Source organism: Patagioenas fasciata, chromosome 1 (assembly GCF_037038585.1).
Source record: "Patagioenas fasciata isolate bPatFas1 chromosome 1, bPatFas1.hap1, whole genome shotgun sequence".
Taxonomy (NCBI): domain Eukaryota; kingdom Metazoa; phylum Chordata; class Aves; order Columbiformes; family Columbidae; genus Patagioenas; species Patagioenas fasciata.
The window spans coordinates 191654238-191671976 of record NC_092520.1 but is presented as its reverse complement, the minus strand read 5'-3'; the positions used below and the strand labels follow the sequence as shown (position 1 = coordinate 191671976).

At 39.3% G+C, this 17739-nt stretch overlaps 1 protein-coding gene across 1 annotated transcript in view; it reads right to left on the bottom strand.

The window, feature by feature from the left end:
- Nucleotides 1–17739, bottom strand: part of LOC136112177 (hyaluronidase PH-20) — a 40417-nt gene that overhangs the window by 17384 nt on the left and 5294 nt on the right. The gene's annotated exons all lie outside the window — the stretch shown is intronic.

Sequence of the window (17739 nt, the reverse complement as noted above, 5' to 3'; positions counted from 1 at the left end):
TTTTGTTTAGCTTGTTTTTAATCAAATATTTTTTCACTGAATCACACTGATCCCTCTTTAATAATTCTAATTAGAAGCCTTCAAAAAAAAAAACAAAAAAAAAAAAACAACCACAAAAACCAACCATTGTTTTCTTTGGTTTAGCCTGTATGTTCAGCCTGTAACTTCTTCTGACTACCTGACGAGGTTGTAGGCAAAATTTTCATTGATTAACCTATTCTGTGGGGACATGAACTGAGTAAATGAAATAATCTTTGGATGGTTTCATCAAGATAATGCTTTGAAATTCCACCTAAGGCGCCCTGTGGTGGGTTTTTTTGTTGTTTATTTGCAACAGTGTTTTGTAGTCCACTACCATTTTGAACTCTGTGGACCATTTCCACAAAAGGCTGGAGTTGCAGTACAAGAACAGGCTTCATAAGCAGTTTACTAGATCTTCTCAGTGAGCTCTTCCAAACAAGATGATGATGTACCTACAAGTGTGTAGAGAGTATCAAAAGGAGCCAATAATATTATACAATATTCTTTCCTTCTAAGCCTTTCACACAGCGCAGAAATAACTGCAATACATTTTTGGTCAAAGCAGATTGAATTTAACATCTGTGTTAAAAATGTAATTTTTCCCCTCAGCAAATCATTACCTTGTGCTAGTAATTAACACGATCAAAGTTATCTATACCATACAAAAGTATGTGCTGTGCCTTTGAAAGGAGACTGTTCTAGAGAACGTCTGGGGAAGAGACAGAACTGGTTTTTGCTTAATCCTTAGAAGTAAGGCAGCATTAAAATTAACGGAGCAGCCAATTCCAAACATGAAACTGTTTCAGTCACAAAATTTTGTTCTCTTATTTTGAAAAAAGAGGATCTTTCAAGCAAGATGATAGTGGTATTCACTTTTAAAAGCAGGGAACCAGATGGAGTAACCCAACCTGCACAGATGAAATTGTTCCTGGATTTTCACTAGCACCAGTTCATAGAGCAGAGGTAGAGGCAGAGGTAGGGATAGTTCCTCAGAGGGAATTATCCTTGGAAATAAATATGTATTATTAACTTCAGTACAAGTTTATTTATTAGCATCTGTCTTCACAGCATGCGGTTTCAAGTCCTCTTGTGCTATATCTGAATGTTCTCTCTTTTTAAACTTTGTCTCCTGGGACTGTAATTCATTCCACACTTATTTCTCTGACATGATCATATACAAATAAATAGAATCTGAGGAAAATATGAAACTGCAGTAAAGAAGTGAACATTCCCTCAAGAATAATTTCTCTTTTCTACTGCTTCCTACTGTGTCTCTGTTCACCTCCTGTTTCTTCACAATCCTCATAGCCTTTTGTTATTTTGATAAACTCACTAATACTGAGGAGCCAGTGTAATTGCCACCCATCCCTGGAGATAAGCAGGAGAGATGGATAAGCAGATGTCAAACTCTCAAAACAAAGGTGAGTACAAAGCTATGCAGAACACTGGTGATTTATAAAGGAGACATTAGCGTTATCAAGCACCGTTTTGGGAAATGGTTATGCAAAGAATTAAGTTTCAGCTGAAAAGAAGAAAGGAGCGCAGTTGGACCTGCCTGAGCAAGCACATTAGCATAACCCTTGGAGAAAGCCTAAGGAAAAGGATTTGCAGAGAGGGAGCTGAAAGCAGAGGCCGGCAGCTCTGAGCAAAGAGCTCACTCTGGTTGTTTGGACCTGCCACTGCCAGGGAGGCAAAGCTGGTGTGGTTCCTACCAACAGCCAAGGCACCTGACCTCATCACCATGTCTTCTCCTAGCTGAAATAACCTGAAAACCCTCACAAATTTTTACTAAACAGAGAAGTTGAGAGACACAATGAAGTCTACTGTTTTTAAGGATAAGAGACCTTAAAGTCTGTCACATTGAGAGGGTGAGTTTGGACCACTTGCCGTGGGAGCTGGGACTCTGTGTGTGCCATTCAGGCCTGGCTCTCACTGCCCACATCCTCACCATCTCAGATTTCTCCTTTGGAGGCTGCAGTGGAGACCCAGGACAACCCACCCCTGTGCAGGGGCTGCCCAGCATGCGCCCAGTTCTTTACAGGCAACTCTGACCCAAACCTCTTGCCTGGGATATGTTGTGGATTGCCTTGGCCATCCGTAGCTTCATATAAAAAATAACTACTACACAGCAACGTATCATTTACCAGAGTTGAAAAGCTGAAAACATTCACATGTCTTTCATCCCTGGTTAGAAGCATTCACTAAGGATAAACAACTTCTTATTAAGCCTCCCTAAGCCTATGTTTACTCCAGTAAACTCCCAAAGAAACAAACAAAAAAAATCAATATTAGTCTACTCTTATATGTGCCCACTCCCTGAGAAAATTTGCTTAGAGTAGCAGCTGAAAAAGTTTGAAACAATTGTTATTTGAAGGAAGATTATTGTAGCAATTTGATTGGTACAGTGGCATAGATTTTACTCGGTATCTATGACAGCTATGTAGGAAGTAATCTTTTGTGTGTTTAATAGTTCAATGAATCACTTGGAATGAAAAAAAAAAAAGTTAAAGCACACTGAAAGAAAAATAGGTAACAGTATCACACATGGTTCATAATAGTGGTTGCTATACCTCGTGATTCCTGACAATCTCTCTGGAAAGTCCTACTGAAGTTTGCCTTCCCTCTCTGAGATTTAACTTTCAAAATAGTAAAAATCTAAGCAACATCAAAATAAGCAGTAAATACTCACCTACCTGATTTCACAGGACATGGCTTCCTGGAATGAATGAACAGGTGAGCGGACAAAATAATTAGTCTAGTCTAGGAGGGCAGGGCTCTGGCCCAGCCAATTGGGATTTGTCATTTGGTAGAAACCTTAGCATAATTGCAGGGTAGTTGATTAAAGGTGTCTCCTGTCACAGCTGATTGCAGTAAGTAGTATAGCATGTTAACCTGTCAGAGGTCTTACAGCGTATTTTATAGTCAACTGAACATACACTTTGAAAGAGGTTTTTTTTCTGAAGTAAGAAATATGTTGGTTTTTAAAACTTTGCTTCTTGATGCAGCAGTGGTTTGACCAACCGAGGTAAATTTTTTTCATGGCTATGCAGAAATGGGGTAGGAGGGAGCAAAATTGCATCCTGTGTTGCCAGAGCATGGAGTACCCCTGAGCACTGCATCCCTCGCTGGGTGGGAAGGAGGGGATCCTCCATGGTCAGCAGACACTGAGGTTGCTGAGGTTGGAGATCACTGTACTGAGCACCACGTTTGCCCTTTGACTGCACTGACAGAGACTGGGCAGGACCACTGGAGCATCCCTGGTGGATGCTGATGTAGGGTCTGTTAACACCCACATAAAGGTAACTAAACAACTTTCCGCTGTCTGTTGTTAAACGCCCAGCCCTGATGATGCTCACACAGCCTCTGGGTTGAGAGATTCCCACCGCAATGGGGTGGCAGGTGGTGTCACAGCTTACAGCCTTTTTGAGCTGTGGACCCTCTGTTATGCTTGCAATATGGTCATTTGAAAAATGTGGGTTTTTTCTCTCTCAGCGTAAAAACAATTTTGTCTTTGATTTCAGTCTCAACACTTCCATTTCCATATCGAGACATTTTTGTGATTTTATATGTCACACATTCTGTTTTCATTATGTAATATTTTTACTGGTTTTGGTACTGCATGATATATTCTTAAATGTATATAATGATGAAGCCCCAAAATGACAAAATATTCAAAATATCCGGTTATCCTACTCTTTAAGATCAGCTGTAGGACAATGATTTTAAATAACTATTTAGAATAAAAATATAGAAAAAATGGTTTAATAGTTTATAAAACTAGTCTAAAATTATGAAAAAATACTCTAAGGCAGTTTGCTATGACGAAGAAAGATGATGGAATAGAATTTTTCAAAATATATATTTTCACATCATTCCTCAGTAATATGCTACTGTATGTTACTTTTATTTTACATAAGAATTTAAAGCAATATTGATTGGTAAAAGTCTAGAAAAAATGAAACTAAAGATTTGTAATTTTTAATATTAATGCTAAAATTTGGCTTTGGCTGAGTTGAGTTCTTCCACCTGCTATTTTGGTGAAAGAAAATACTGTCCTTCATGGAAAATATGGAGCCAACTGTACATGTCAGAAGAACAAGGAAAATAAGATAAGCAAAAATAAGGATATGTGGGTCAAATTACTGCTGAGAGACTCATGGTAGCTGCCCAAGCAACAGACCACCAGGCTTTTCCGCTTCATCTGTAGCAGTGGTTTTCTCTGCTGTAACATTTCATCTTTATGGCACAGGATCCGCTTCACAGGAGTCCAACAGCTGGAATCCCATCCGGCATCTTTACCACTCCCTTTGTGGTTTAGCATCCACTTCTCTAGTGTTGTAGGAATTCCCTCCCAGATTATGCCAGCTCTTGCTGGCTGCAGTATTAAATAAATAAATTAAATAATTCTCCATGTTTGAAGGGAGCATTACTGTGCATGGTGGAAGTGATGGTGTGGAATAGAATGAAGTCAAGGAGCCTGAGGAGATATGGAAATGGGTCTGCAGAGGTATAGGAAACAAAAAAGAAGAGGTGCAGAGAATTATGACCATTCTTCACACCTCATTAACCTACTAGTTTGTCTCAGACATCCAGCAATATCCCCTCTGGCTTCTATCATCACACTATTTATTCAAAACAAGACTTGCAGTCGCCAGTACAGAACGTTCTCACTCCCAGAACAAGCCCAACAGAGAGCTGGTCTGTAAATTATTCACTCCAGTACTCTTGGGCTTCTCTGTGAGCATTGCCCCATGGTAAAAACAGCCTCACTGCCCACTGAATGTGTCCCCTGCTGAAGCTGCCAGCAAAAAAAAATGTTAATTTTATGTTCTTATGATGTGGACATCTGTCCATTAGCAACTGGAGAAGAGCCACAAGTGCCCCACCCCACAGCTGCGAGCCCATCACCAAACACTAAAAATTTCCAGTTGCTACTGAATGAGCTGGAATCAACTCAATAACCTGTTGCTAAATGTTTCTGTGCTTCTCCAGATCATAAGAGAATGGCTGTTAGGTGACTCTTGCTTTCACGTTGGTATAACACAAATTAGAAGGCGTTCCTGCTGGCTGTGGGCAATAGGAGAAGATGATGAAATAGCAAAGGCACAGCTGGCAGTTAATAAAAGATGAGATATCTGAAGCCAGACAGGAAGGGAAGCTGGTAAAGATATGCAAATATCACACAGTTTATAAATAAAAAAAAAAAAAAGGGTGTATGATGTACAAAGGCGGAAGTGGCCCAAAGCTTCGAAGCAGCGTAGGCAAAACTGAACTCTGCTGCTCCAGGAAGAAAGCACAGGGGAATTGGCTTTTATCCCATTATTAATCAGTGGTAAAATTCCACATTGTGATTTCAGCAGAGTGGGTTGCAGAGCTAAGGGCACCCAGTGGAGTGAAGGGAGGCAGGGGGCAGAGCTGGGGAAGTGGTGTGTCCACATCTTCCCTGCCCTCCAGCCTGTCTGACCCCACTGAGATGAATGCCATCTCCCTGGCATTTCTCTCTCTCTTGTCAGAGCAAGGCCTTAAGGCACCTGTAACCTGTTTCTCAGCAGCTGCCCTCTGACTCTCAGTCACAAGTGTCAAATTCTCCACACACCATGCATACGTTCTTTTCCTAAGCACACTGAGGTCCTCTTCTCTTTCTGTATTCCAGCACAATTTGGGATGCCCTCCCACTTCCAACTTTCATTTCTCCAGAGTGCCCATCTTAACCCCTACATCCCCCAGGCAGAAGGTTCTACTCTATAATATGCTCACCCACCACATCTATGGTGCCTGTCGTCCAGTTTACCTCCCTTAGGATGCTTTTTCCCTTCATCTGTTTCTGATGTGGGGCTGATTCCCCTAACTCACTCCCGGGATTCTTGACATCGGTGTTCATTGCCCTCACTGTCAGCCAGACATGGGCAGCATCATGTCCCTTGTGGGTAAGCTACGGGAGCTCAGGTCACCCAGGTAGTTTTGATTAGTACCATGTGTGTTTGGTATGTCCTGTGCACATCTGGGATTTGCTTTTCCCATTTACTGTAAACATGACTTGGTCACGTGCCTTTGTCATGATTTACCACCTCTTTTGTCACGATTTTCTAGATATTTTCCATAGTACTTTGTCAGCTCCAGCCTAAGGAATTCAAATTGCTTTTTGAAGAACTATGTCTTAACTTCACCCAGACCCTGCTTCTGGTACAGCGTTCAGCTACCCACAGAGGTGGGTCATCATAAACAACTATCATCTGTGTTCTCTTTTGCTTGAAGGAGCTGCTTTAGCTGCTAGTGAAGCCATAAGTCTTCATGAGATGTGATCAACAGACATGTACTGTGGACATCCTTAAATCTTGTTGTCTGAACATCTGTGTCGGTGGATCTGACCTGAATTCACAGAGTCTCATTCTGCTCTTTGCCACCAGATTTCCCCACTGTAGAAACCAGGGCACTGGGGAAGAGACATGGAAATCAGTGCACTCCCATGCCTTGCTGCAGGACAGAGGTTAAGCATATAACCAAATCAGGGAGCTTGGGCACATGCTGTTCTATAACCTGAGAGAATATTTTCCTTCCTACATATGCATAAACTTTCCAGGTGGAAGTGTCTCCTGAATCCTGGCAAGACAGTTGGTCTAAGCACCAGAGCTCTCTATTGTATTGCAACAGTTAAAGTCACTCTGAAAACTCCCTTTTTCCACTGTGGCGTTTGACTACTCTGCCAGTATGTCTGTATCATGTAATGGACCCCAAATAAGAGTTGCCTCTTATTTCCAAATAAAGCAGTTTACCTGCACAGTACAATGTCATGCAGAGACAGCAGCCTGGGTCTTGAGAGTAGTAAAGCATGAAAAACTGTAGTGTATTTGTTCAGCACAGAACATTTTTAGTTTGCCTGGACTACTTCTAGGACTGGAGCTGATCAATTTGTGGGATAGTTCTGTACTCTACTTTCTAAGCCTAAAAGCCCCCATGGACCAAACTGGCAGGTGTCAGTCCCACGCTGGGTTCTGCAGAGCAGCTGCTGTTGCAGCCTCTGCAGAGCTTTTAGTCTGGACACAGCACCACGCTCCTGTAGTTCTGATTTTTCCTGTTCTGGCACATTTGCATATGCGAGACTACCCCAGACTTGTGCTCCTCTGGGCAGGCTAAAGAAATCCTGTGATGGGCAGCACAGCCCTCCCCGGGGAGGCCTCCTGCAATGTGGCTGACACTCAGTGCCTTCTGGGACTCAGATCTAAGCTTTAAAGGCAGTATAGAAGGCTCTTTTGCCTTTTATTTTTTCCATCTCTTTTCCTTTCAATTTTGAATAACTAACTCATTTTAGTTTTGAGAATGACATACCTAATTTACATTTAGATTTTTCTAATCCCCTGCCAAGCTGCCATTACAATAGGCACTGTAAAAATTAGTAAATAACAATTTTCTTATTTACCTGATTGCCTTTCATGTCTCATTGTCTTTTATGTCAATCTATGCCAAGGCACTTTCAAGTTATATCTTCAGATGTGAAAGCTAAAAGCAATCTGAGCAAAAAAGTTTTATATCAAGAAAGATATATCCCTGTGTGTCACATGTGCGTACTGAAAGCAGCAGCCTTCAAAAGGAGTAAACAAGGAGACACTCTTCCCTCACCCAGACCAAGTGCAATAAGGTTTGCAAACTGATCTCCAGCTTGAACCAACAGCAATTGCACGGGATGCATCTGAAGCTTATCTAGTCCCAAATTCTCATCGATTAAAATCCATGCCATGCAGGTAGCTCTGGTGCACCTATGTGAATTTATACCAATGAGCCCATATTCGTTAATATAGTGGACATTTGGTATCGTGCCTCTAGCAAGAGTAAGCCCACTCGCCTATTTGTGTGCACTGATGTGGATGTCAAGAAAACGATTCTTTCCACATGGAGAGAAGAGAGAGAAACACACATCCTTGTCACAATGGCATAGAAAAGGAGCTAAACCGCTCTAACCACTCTGCATCTCTACCATTGCAAACATCGGAGAGTACAAGAAGCACTTTACAGTCTTCCCTCCTGTACTGTACCCCTAAATTCTCGCCACTTAGGATACCAGGACCACTGGATCCTAGGAAATCCTGCTTATGTCTTAGATGCCAGACTTCTTTTTTTTTTTTTTTTTTTGGAGGGGGTGTGGTTTTTTTTGTGACAGAATGTGACTAATGAGCCAGAACCTTTCTCCTTTTATGGAAATGTAACCCACATGGAAGTCATTCATAGGGTAGACATGCAAAATCCATGTTAATGTTCTCCACCCACATTTTCTAAAATACTAATGTTTGTGGTAACAATGTTGTAGTTACAGAGAGTAATAAGGTGTAGAAAATATCACAGATGATACTGACCAGGAATAAACTCTCCTTGATGAATAATTCTGATCTTCACTATATGTCACTGCCCCACTAGTCAGTGTGGACTTGCATGAATTTCTTTGAGAACCCTATATTCCCTGCTAGCTTCTGTTGAGTCCTCTGGTTTGTTTTTTAAACAGGTTGACATTTTCTATCAAAAACAAAAAAGAAGTTTCCTCAGTGTGTTTGATTGATAGGTTTTTGTTTTCTTCACCTTTGCATGTATTGAACTTAATTTGGACTTTGATCTCAAGGCTTTTCTTCTGACACTTTCTTGCAGTTAAATTCAATTTTTTTTTTCCTAAGCATTCAAACTTCCCTGCTGAGTCTGTTTTTTTTCTTTTTCCTCCATCCTGCTTGTGAAATCATGGAGAGTAAGACCATGGAGAGTAAGACTCATCACAGCTTTGTCGTAACTATTCATGCACTAGAAGGAAGTTCTGAAATGTAGGCATTAAAAGGTTATGATCAATCTTTGCCCTGTTTTACAAGAAGTTCAAGGGCTCCAGAGGCCTCTCTCTTTTTTTTTTTTTTGTTTTATTTAACTTTTGCTGGCTTACATATCATTTGTGCAGAAATTAGAAATAGATTAGTACCTATTTCTAACCAAAGCTATCTGAAAATAATCTGTCCATCTTGCACCAAAGTGTATTCCTTCTTTGTTTCTGCCAGATTGACAGAGGAGCCAGACCCAGGGAATTTTACTTATGATTTCCATATTAAGAACAATAAAACAAGTAATTGTAAATCCAGTCTAGCAAAGTTGTTATGCACTTCTAAAATAACATTGAAAAAATGAATTATTTAAATAAATAGCAATCTCACTTTATTAGAATGCTTGAAGAAACCAATCCCACTGCCTTTTGCCTTCAAGAAATAAGAGTCCAATTTACGAGGCCTGCTGAGAAAAGTGCTAATTAAAGTAGGTCATAAATGTTCTGTGTGAAGATGACTATCTGAATTTGAATTAAAACAAAAAAAGTCAAGGCTTTTCACAGGAACTGGGGTAGGAGGTTTCTTACCAGCTAGCTCCCATATCAATGAATTTCCACAACTAACACAGCTGGAATGTGGCCTTAAAGCAAACCTGCATTATAAACTGCCTCTGAACTGCTTCACCTGCTTGTGAAACGAATTCAAATGACTTCTGGAAACTGCAGAGGTAGCAGTTCATTTGGATTGCAAAGCAGTATAGGAAAGGTAAGAGTCTTCTCAGGCTAGCAATCTACATATTAAAGACATAAAAAGAACTACTTGGAGTCATAAAGACCAGTGCGAAAACAAATTCAGGAAGACCCATGGCAAGTGAAATGATGATTCTGGGCAGCAATGTGAGTGTTCATGGGTTATTTATCTTATGTAGTCTTAAAATGTTGTTTTACATTGTAAGAATTACACTACAGTTCCACATGACACTACCTAATATTTTTAGACCCTACAGGAATAGCTTTGGGAAATGGCAATTTCCATGAGAATTTCATGTCTAGACTATATTTGATTTTCAATAGTTCAGTTCTTTGCAATATAGAAATAGAATTTCTGGAGGGTATTTTTTTATACCCTTCAATGAGTCATTTGAGAACCATTATGGTTTCTTCTTTGCTTGACTCTACATGGAAACTGTCTATATAAAGATGATACATGAACTTCCAGAACACCTGTATAAAACACAGTTAATTATTTATTTCAAAATGAGCCTTTCAGACCCCAGCTACAGGGATTTGAACTTGCTAACAAAACCACCTGTAATCAGATCATTATGAAATTACATGAGGGCGAGATAGAGATTACAAAATTCAAAAGCTTTATGTAGGATTGTTTTAACTGGTGGAGGCTTTTTTCTCTTTTCTTGCTTCTATGTTGAGCAAACTGAGAGCAAATCAACTAGTACAGATGTTTCTCTGAACATAAAATAAATTATCAGTTTATTGAAAACGGGAAAGATCTTGCAAGCTGGGGAAATCCTACAAATGTAGAAACTCCATTCTGAGTATTGTATCAGCAACACAAAACTTTTAGGAAGCATTTCCTTCTCTCCTGTCATATCACTTCTGAATTTGTATGCTACCAGATAAAAGGGGAACTTAATAATGGCTTGGACAATAGTTAGAATCACCTATTTCTTAAGCTAAGATTTTATAATGCTATTTTTTTCAAGAAAATATTAGGGAAATAATAATTCATTTTCAAAATTAATTTTCAAAGCCAATCACTTCCAATTTTCACAGGATACACAACCATTTTGCTACCATATTTAGTAAATCACCCTTTATTTGCTACTTCAAACAGCCTTATAATACATAATTATCTATAAGTCAGTGCTGGATATCTCAGGGATAGATTTCGAGTCACTTAATATGTATCTTGCTCTGATCCTGCCTTAAATACCTGCTGCAGCTTTGCACAGGAGCAAGTGTTTACATGCTTAATGCTAAAGTGTGTAGCACCTACAAGATGTCTACCTTTATCTTCAGACAAGTGTTTTTACTTAACATGAGCTACAAAGCAGGTGGGCTATAAGTCTACCAGAGGTCTGGCCTGAGATGAAAAAAGAATTCTCAAATGGAAGGAGTGACCAGGAAAAAGTTAGATTCAGCTCAGTAGAGACATATGCAAAAAATGTATATTTAGGTAAAATAAATCAACTGAGTAGAATACTTAAGATGCAGCAGAACATGGAAATCCATAGAGGTCTAGAAAATACAGCATGGTAAGACTGAAGCGATAAAGGACAGTTCTTTAGATGAGATTATTAGGAAAACATCGTAATAGTTTCAATAGGCATGAAAGGGGAAAAGATTAAAAAGGATTAAAAGGGATGAAAGAACACTCACATTCTCCACGTCCACTAGGGGTTAGACAAGGACTAAAGAACTTGAATATTAGAAAAAATTGTAGTAGTAAGAGCAAATAAACAGTAGAATACTTCGTCTAGAAGAGTTGGGAAATCTTTCAAGAAAGTTGTCGGTATAAATAATTCTAACTTTGGAAAGCGAGGGACAATCAGGTATCTCCAGAGGACTCTTTCAGGATGTTATTCTTTGAATTCCGCAGTATTCAAACATTTCCTTGACTTAGATTAATTTTCTTTAGCTTGGTTGATACATAATACATAATGTCTTTTGCCTGCAGATATGTCAGACAACATTATAATTTAAGAGATGAGACACATTCCAGGATTGTTTGCTAGATAAAGCCTTTAAAGGCTGCTCACATTTTCATTACAAACTGGTGTAGAAATAGAAGAACCAAAGTAATTTTGAAAACTTCTTCCAGTTTCTGGTGCCACATATTTGTCTCCAGAAGCATTAAAAGCTTCTTACACTGCCTTAGCCAGTGTAAGACTAATTCAGAAATTTTAACTAGTACTAGACATTTCACCACCCAGAATTAATAATTATGTTTAAAAATATAGGCTCATATCTTTTTTTCCAATTTCCCAGATGAAAACATCAGGTTTGGGCTCACTTTTTTCCTTCTTGAGCAAAACCAAACTTTGAATTTCTGCACATTGCAGCCAGTAACACTAGAATGAGTTGAACTTTAATCTCACACTTGATCTTGCTTCTGCACTGCAGAATTCATCCCAGACCCTACAAGCCAATACTAAGCCACTTGTCCAAGGCTGGTCTTTGTAATCTTGTGAGGAATTTATCACTGTAGCAGCCAGTTGTTCATTCTTGTATGCAATATGATTACAGAATTATTAGGACCTTTAAATGACTTAAACAAACAAACAGAAAACCACCAAAACCACACTAAAAATTCATTTCAGGCATTGTTATAAAAAATAGATGATCAAGACTTGAGAACATTAAAAACCTCCTGAAACCTGTAATCTTTATCTCATATGTAGACGATATTTGTCCTTTCTCCATCCCTTCTCTTAACAGATTCAAAGTATCTACAGTTAAATCTATTTTTTCTCTCATGGCATCACAACTAAGTTGAAAGTTCAGTTCCAGTCTATCCAGTTAGTATCTTAGCTACCTGCTGCATCACATAAAATTGGTATAGTGACTATTCAGCTCTCTGTCATAAAATTTGCAGTACAGCTGAAAGTAATTGAGTTAATGGCAATGAAGACTGAGCTATTTTCCCACTCTTCAGGCAAATCAGAGCCTAATAACCTTGAATGATACAGAGTGTTATAGGGAAGTTTACATCCTGCTGCCTATTTTATCCTGCTGGATAAGCTAAAAGACTACTATGGCCCATTGAGCTGCCAAACTGGTACTTTTTCATTTAGAATGGGATTTCTCTCAGCCATCTAAAAATTAGGCCCCTGCTCCAAGGTAGTTATTCCAGATACTCTTGATCATTGACAGAAAAAGACAGAAAGCCATAGAGCATGACTCATCCCATCTATGTGGCACATTTGTCTAATAGATTTATCCTTGCCAGGAGATCCCGTCTCCCTCTAATGACTAAGTCATGGGCACATAGCTGCGTCCACAGACCTAATGCATAAACGGTTAAAGTTGTAAGAATTGAATGCCACAGTGTGCTTTACCCAGGTAACTTCGGGCATTTAGCTGAGGTGCCTACTTGAGGAATGCAGTTGTCATAGAATCACTCTGTAGGATTCTCAGGTTCATCTCAAATCCTGAACGGTGGGTGAATGGGGAGGAATCGTCCTGCAGAAGTGCCTGTCTCTCTGCAGTGCCTGCAGATGGTACCTAAGGAGAGCAGGCCTCTAATTAGCGCATGAAAGGTAGGGTATGTAGATGAATTCAAGACCTAAACAGTCAGTTATTCACACAGAAAATGAAAAGTAATTTCTCACCCTAGGAGACTGAAGCACTTTCTGCACTATATTGCACTGCTCAGGATGTGATAAAGGACAATGTGAATATCATCATACAAAATTACTCAATTTGAGAGTCAGTGCACAGTCTGAAGACAAGCAACGGACCTGCTGGGGCAGCAGCTGTCTGGTTTAGAGGCACATCTGAATTTTCCCCAAGATACTGCATAGCTGAATACTTGACGTTTAGCCTAATTTTCAATAAAATTATATAAGTTCTAATCATCACGTACTTGAAAAAAAAATACAAAAAGTATAATGCCAACATGGATATCGATAACTTTTCCAAAGAGCATACAGCATTAGACAGTTTTATAAAATCATTACCTGTACCAAGTTAACTCTAAAGATACCTACTGTTTAAACAATATTGAATTGCTGCAGTAATAACTGGATAAGTTGTCTTTATGAAGAGCAAATACAGATCAGCATGGTCAACAATAGGGTCTGAGCAGCAACCGGGGCAGATTCAATAATGGTGCCTCAAAGAAAATGAATGCAGATGCCAGTAGCTTAATGAGTTCGTACATACAAGCACACAGACATTCAAACCTTTTTGCTTTATGAGTTACAGTAGTTTGGCTTGAAATCTAGCTTTAGAAAATCAGGAATGCTAACAGATCCTGAGTGCTTCATGAGTGCCGTTGTCAAGCACTTGTTCATCTCCCCACAATGTAAAATAAAGAAATGACATAAAATTAGTTTGTGTTACAGACTGATAATCCAAAGATTGGCCTAAAATACTTTGGAAGCAAAGGAACAACCCTCTTAAATTGATTTAGTTTCAAAAACAGATGCCAAAGCAAAGCAAAGGAACTGCCCCATAGAAACCCAGTAACAGACAACATCCTGTTGTACATGGTGTGGCTGCCCTTCCACATGAGGCAAATTTACACATGTTGTATCAGCCAACCATAAAGCAGGAGGGGGAAGGAAAGAGCTGGCACTTCTTCAGTCTCCTCTCTGCACCACCGTAGGTAAAAGTGTGGTGGGGAAAAATCACTCTAGGGTACTGCCCGTGCCTTTTCAGCAGCACTTGAAAACATATTTGCTCTGATATATATTGTAAGTCACAATGAAAGAATATATCTGTAAAACAGGGAGAAAACCTTTTTTTTTTTTTTTTTAATTCATCTAAACTATAAATTACCATCTGGAAGCAGTAGTCACCAAATGTAGCAGAATAGGTAACAACAACAGACAAGCTCAGGGAGAAAAATTGCTTGCACCATCCTCACTGTTGCTCCCAGGCTGGGTTCCACATCCCAGCAAGGTGCAATCCATCTGGGAGCTGTGGAAGCATGCATGACTCTCTTGCAGCAAATTCTTCCTTTAAAAATTAACTCACTGCCCTGGTTAACAGCTGGCACTTAGCAAATAGTGTCTATGCTCTACTGATTTTATCTCATTTATAGCTTTCTCTGCGACTGCCCTTGAGTTAATGGTTACATCACGCATTAGTTGGGTAGTGCTCGTCATTCATTTCCCAATGTGGTGAGCATTGTCATGTGCTGGATCCTAAGCAGGTCTAAGCCAGCCTGAGTCCCGTGTAATTAACTTTGGCCCAGCACGTGGAAGTGGGTTTGACAATGAATATCATCCTCCTCATCAGTTCCTCAAAGGGAGGGTGGGAGAATTCAGATGGATGATATGAAACCACCTGGCAGCTTTTTGTAGATCATAGATCATATGGTTGCAAGTGGATGTCTCCACGTTGCACTGCAGGGATTAGAAAGCTGCAGAATGAGTTGTGCTGTTCAAAAATGCTGAAGTTCTTTTATTTATCATCCAAAATAATTCAGACAATGACAATTTGAATGTTAAATAAAATATTTTTTTTTTTCTTATACAGGAACAAGGTACCAGATTAACTTGTTTTACCAAAAGTATCAATGATATTGAAGTTAATGACATTTCATTCTCTGAATGTAGCTATAAGAATCTTACAAATGAGATAAAGTTTAGTAGGTCACCTGATCTGTTCTTGAACATTTCACATATTCTTTTCACGTACTTCATACAGGACAAAATAATCTTACAGCCTTCATTTTACCCTAATATTCATCAGACTTTCCCTGCTTCCCTAGGTTTAGTCCATTGTTTTTATTTCCAGCCTTTGACATCACACAAGGTAGGTTCCCTCCTTTTATCTGCAGTGATTTTTATTAAACCTATGATTTTGTCCTCTTTTACCGTGAATCTTTGTGTAATCAGTCATTTTTATATATTTTTTAATATATATGGTCGTCTCTTCAATTCCCATTCATGTTCTCTTTCCCTAAATTCCTTATAACACTGAACATCGTTTTGAGACAGAGTCCTGCTCAGATCAGTGTGCAATATTGCAAATGCAGGGATAGTGCTTTGTGATTTCCCACAGCTACATAAAATTTGATTGCTATTTATTTGCAGTTAGATGAAACCACTGGTTTGTCAGCCACTGATGGTTGTTATTCTCTGTTAGAATTTATTTTCCTAGATACAACTCTTTCACTGTGCAAATGCTTTATATTTTTTTATATTTATTGTATTATATTATTTTTATCCAACTATCTTTCCTTGAGGGAGAAAGATATTTCCTTCTTTGATTGCTACCACTGTTTCCCTGTGCCCACTGGCCTGTGAAACTTGAGCACTTTACTACAATTAGTTCCCTGAGAACTGCTACTAACTCAGAAAATGTACTCCCGTTCCCAGCGAATGCAGTTTACTTATTCAGTGGCTCTTGTCTCTGAGGGAAAATCAAGCAGAGATCTTTCCTTGCTTTTATTTGTGAATAACACTGAGCTTTTTCACACAAAGTAAAACCAAGATACTGCAGAATGGAAATATAGGTTGAAGAGAGTCATCGCCCTCTTACACCACAAATTTTCTTCATCAAGAGAAGAAAGGAAGAGAACTTGTCCTCACATGGAGAATTAAGGTGCAATTCATAAATAGGATGGACGGGTAAAAAAGGCAACCAAATGGCAAGAAATCATAGGTTGCTAATAGAGAGAAACAAAAGAAAGAGAATATAAGTATAGTGACTGAGGAGGTCAAGTGAAGATATTTATTTACTGTGTTTATTACCAGTTCTAAAAAAAAAAGGCTAAGGATCTGATCCTGTGTCATCAAAATTAACATACTTCTTTTCATTGACTGTACTAAGAGTAGGACCAGGCTCTAGAGATCTAGAATGTAAAGAATTTAGTGGAATAGGGCTGTTAAATTGCCATGAGCTGAGGGAGGGGATTACTCTGTAAATGGATCCTGAGAACAAGCGCTCTGCAGTGCTGCATTTTATGGTGAAACTTGGAGTGAAAATCTTTCCAGGAGCCACAGGAAGGCAGTGTGTAACAACTTCATTGTAGATTTGAAAGCTTTGTGTCTGATATCTGAGGAAAGGACATGTGATATCTATCAGTCATTCTACTGAGCTCAGCTTAGAGTTGGTCAAATATTAATATTTTTTAGTGGCACTTTATTTTCAGGTAGAAAATGTGACTTTTGACGTTTTGCTGAATTCTGACCTTATTGTTTTTATTGCTATAATGTAAATGATACAATGTAAATTTGCATGTAAATAATCACAGGGGTGTTTAACATTTTTAACATCCTCAACTTCAAAGTGGAGGCAGCCTATGTGAATGCCCCGAAGCAACTGAAAAATGGTGAATTTAGGTCAGTAAAAGATGAGATGTCAGGCAGCAAAATGCCTGAAGCCACAAACATTCCTGTGTCTTTCACAGCCCAGGTTGTTTGGCTGCCCCTGGGTGGGGGACAGGGTGCTCTTTGAAGTTTCTTCAGCACAAGGAGGAGACTGTCCAGGACCCACGACTATCAGACAAAATCCCTGCTCTTTCATGTCCAAAGTGTAAGATGTTTTGAAGGGAACCGCTCCAAACCTGCTTAAACTCCTCCTTTCTGGTTCCACACCTCCTCTAATTTAATTTTGTCTTTGTCTCGTGGACAACTGCAGGACTAATAGCGACAATCATTCCACTGGTGAACAGTGTGTGATTTACATTTATGGAGGGAAGTCGTGTGGCATTGGTGTGCAAAATCTCTCAAATATGTAGGTACTGAGTGGCCGTCATGTGTCCTGGTGCAAGGGGTTGATCTCGTTGTCCTGTCCCCAGTGCCCACTGCCGTGCTGGCTAAGCTGAATTCCCTGCACAGTTGATAACCATACCTCTGACGTGTCTGTGCAGAAATTAAAAGTTTGAAGATTTCTACACAACGAATTCACAGCATTACTGGATCCATTTGCAAAGTTTTCTAATGTTTGATCTACAGTTTTCTTTTGGAGCACCATATTTCATAATACAATAATATTGTTTTTTCCCCCCACCTGTAGCCTGATACTCAGCCTTTTTGGCAATAAAGAGTTCATATGAACTTCCCACAAATTTTGCTGTTTTCCAAATGGAAGAATATGCTTTCTTTCAAACACCATTCTTCCACGTTAATTAGTTAACATTAATATGGATTTTTCATTATGCAAATCATCTTACAGGCCCATTAGCTATTGCGGCTGTTGTTGGTATTCTTAAATAGCTTAGTCCTGTAGGACAA